This window comes from Pteropus alecto, unplaced genomic scaffold, assembly GCF_000325575.1.
Source record: "Pteropus alecto unplaced genomic scaffold, ASM32557v1 scaffold20, whole genome shotgun sequence".
Classification (NCBI taxonomy): Eukaryota; Metazoa; Chordata; class Mammalia; order Chiroptera; family Pteropodidae; genus Pteropus; species Pteropus alecto.
Window position 1 is genome coordinate 11,616,732 of NW_006436298.1, and position 3,854 is coordinate 11,620,585.

Below are 3,854 nucleotides of genomic sequence, written 5' to 3' on the forward strand. Positions count from 1 at the left end.
CATTTCTTGGTATCTTCTTCGATTTCTTTTAATAGGGTCTTGTAGTTTTCATTATATAGTTCCTTCATACGTTTTGTTAAATTTATTCCTGGGTATTTTATTCTTTTTGTTGTAATTGAAAAAGGAATTATTTTTTCCACTTCTTTTTCTGACACTTCATTATTAGAGTACAGGACCGCTATGTATTTTTTAACATTGATTAGTTACCTTTAAGTCACCATTTGAAACTTCAAACCATTTTATAAACCCACTCTGTATGTTGTAGGGGGTTTTTCAGGGGGCGGAAGGTGAGGGCCAAAGTGGATATACATATTTTTTTCTACTAACTCAAATCTCTATTGTATACTTGCACTGCCCAGGTCATGAAATAAATCCGTCAGCATTATCAGTAACTAGCCTGTGAGAAATATGCCTAGCACCAAGGCAATGGAGTCAGGCCTTTTCAACAGTTTTTCCTTTGTGCACATCTGCAAGCATTCTATGCACATCTGCATACAGAATCCACAGCTATGACCTGCATTATAATTAATATAACAGCACATCTGACCAGCACCACTGGGTTTTGATTTATAACTGTTTTTGAGATCTGCAAGGGACTGAGGATGCCCTGGGGAGAAAGTACAGCTAATTTCAGATCAGGCACTGGACAAGCTGTAAGTGGTAAGACACTTGTTTTCCTGAAATAGCTATGACATAGCTGAAAGAAAATCTTAGTGTGTGTGTGTGTGTGTGCGCGTGTGCGTGCGTGCGTGCATGTGCACGCTTCAAATCCTGTCTGATCTCGGAAGCTGCACTCATCACCACATCCCTCACAGCCACTCTAAATGACCAAGATATAATCACAAATTTACATATGAATCCAATGTTAAAATCTTATATAAAAAGCACTCTTTGGCTACCACTGACAGAGAAAATCACTGAAGCGTCAATTCAAGTGATGGTATACAGCAAGTACAGAAATATTAGACTTGAACTGTAGATCTCTCTCATTCTATAGCCTTGGCAGTTAAGATCTTCTTCCCCATGGCCCTCTTATTCCCATTTTTTAAAAAATTTTCTTTTACTTCAAAATCTAGATAGAAATCCCAAAGCTAGGTAAGTTCTTACATGCGTTTCTTCAAAGGTTCTCAGGGGTACTCATTGTCCACTTACATTGTTCAATTCCACAGCTACAGCACAGAGTGAAGTGCCATGGAACTCAGCAAGAAGCATATCAACTTGGTTCTATATCTCCCTAGCCTAGAATGCTGAGAGTTAGAACTGTCTGATAATGATACCCAATACAGTAGACACTAGTCACATGTGGTTTTTGAGCACTTAAATTGTGGCCACTATGACTGAGGAACTGAACTTTTAATTTTATTTAACTTAAATAGCCACATGTAGCTAGTGGTTACTGTATTGGACTACATAGCTACAAGTGAAAGACTTTCTTTTGTTGTGTTTTCACTTAAGACAATTGTTATACACAAAAGTTTTCTTTAAAATAATTATCTCTTAAGTCTATGGCCATACCACCCTGAACAAGCCCGATCCTGTCTGATCTCGGAAGCTAAGCAGGGTCGGGCCTGGTTAGTGCTTGAATGGGAGACCACCTAGGAAGACCAGGTGCTGTAGGTGTAAAAATAAAAAAAATAAGGGATTGTAAGATGACAAGTTCCTTGCAATCTGTGAGGTCAACCAAGGATTGCCTCACCTAAAAAAAAATAAAATAAAAATAATTCTCTCTTATCTACGCACATATACACATACTCTCATAAATCAAATCTTAATAGTGCTTAACTGGGTGAAGAGGCTATGGAGTCAGACATTCAAACATATTTTGAATGAATAAATATGTTTTTATATTTAACAATTTTTATAATAAATATTTATAATCAGAAAAAGCTATAAACTAATACTTTAATCATTAAAACTATAGATATGAAGACATGCCCCCAAATGGAAAATACACAGAAGCAAAATACAAACTATCTATTTTTTGGTCACGAATATTTAAAAATTAAATAGGCATATGTATAAGGATTAGAAGGGACCAAAAACCAATAAAAATAACTAGATAAATGAAAGGATTATAAGTAGATTTCATTTGCATTGAGTTGCATTAATGTTTGTATATAAATAAAGCATTAGAAAAATAAAATAAGGTTGAAGAGCAATAAGATCTATATGACTGAGCATAGGAATAATCTCATAAAACCTGAATGTTGGAAGATGACTAATCTATATTGGCAGCACCTAGAGGGCTGAAAATAAAGAGACTGAAAAAAAACTCAAGTTATATGCTGTGGGAAGAAGGCGTAACTAGAATTGAGAAATCCATAACTAAGAGAAAGAGGGGAAACTAAAAGCTTGTAAATGAGAATAAGAGAGCTAATGGGGGTCAATGTTAATATTCGACTAGTAAAAGACTTAAAATAGTTTCGAGGCTGTTGGCTGAGAGGCTAGAAATGCTCAAAACTGCCTTCTATGTGTGATGCATTCCTGAAATTAGCATCAATTACACTTAATTCACCTGAACAGCTTCAGTGACTGAAACAGTGATTCTCAAACTTCAAAACCTCTAGAGACTGAGAAATATTGATTTTTTAAAATAACTGCTTTAAATGTCTGGGATCGGAAAAGGAGTAAAGACCCCCCTGATGCTCTTTAAGAATAAAATTTCTCCTATTTAATAAAGGTAAGTTTTTTGATAACTCGGAAAACCCTAGCACTTTTGACTATAGCTCCTTATCTTTTCATAGATTTTAGGAAAGGAAGGGGAATAGAAAAGCTGTCTTTAAACATGTGAAGACCTGTGTCAAGCAATAAAGGATGCACACTTGTTTTGTGGGACATTAAGGATAAGCCAGAGGGGGGATGGTTTCAGTTTGATATAAGAATATTTTAGAAGAAATTGAATCCAAGGTGAAGAGCTTCCTGTCTCTTGGAGATGTCTAAGCTGATACTAAATGACCATTTGGTCTATAATTTCTGTGAACAATTTAACCAGCAATAAGATTAGGTGACCAGTGACCTTCCTTCCTACCTTGATATATTCTACCTAACATGTAGTAGAATTTACCACTGTTACAAAAGAGAATTCCAAGTTCATTGGAAAGTATTTCATTTTACATATAATTGATTCAGTGCTCCAGGATAATTAGATAAGCAGCTCCCATCGATATGACTTTTACTTTTACACTGCAAATATCTGACCCCTCTCTCACTTTTCCAGTACCTAAAATCAAAGTTCTATTTTCTCATTACCACCTCGGTATCATTTATTCAACAAATATTTTTTGCCATCTAATAAGTGTTAGGTACCATGCATTCAGTCCAGGAAATAGCTAAACTAATCCTCAATACACACAAGTGAAGAGACAAAAGTCCCAGATCTGGTTCTCCCCAAATTCGGGTTTCAATGACTCGACCTATCCCTGTTCTCCAGGTCAGACTTTCTTGTACTACAGTATTACATCCAATGAAGCCTCCATTTTTCCTCTTACCCTCCCCCGATTATCTGAAAGATGTATGGGCAACATGTCCGGCTGTTGCTTCCCTCCAGCCCTGACCCCAACTCCAGGTGTCCCTGAGGCAGCAGAAATTGAGGCCAGAAGGATGAGGACTGCCTATCTAGAGGGAACAACAGGATTAGAGGAATAACAAGAAAACTCAGCAGTATATTACACAGTGAAAATGGGCTCAGGATTTCAAAGCAGAGGAATAAAAATAGGTAAAAAAAAGGAGGTGGGTTTTTTTTTTTTTCCAAGGGGCTGGAGAAGGGGGAAAGGACCACATTAAAGCCAGGAGACAGTTAATGACCAAAGTGACTCTGGAGTCTAGGATTTCACCTAGGAGAAGCCAACAGTGCA

General features: G+C 36.8%; 1 pseudogene; it reads left to right on the plus strand.

Moving 5' to 3' along the window:
- The first annotated feature begins 1,501 nt into the window (after window positions 1-1,501).
- LOC112481014 lies at window positions 1,502-1,620 on the plus strand (annotated as a pseudogene).
- The last annotated feature ends 2,234 nt before the right edge of the window (window positions 1,621-3,854 follow it).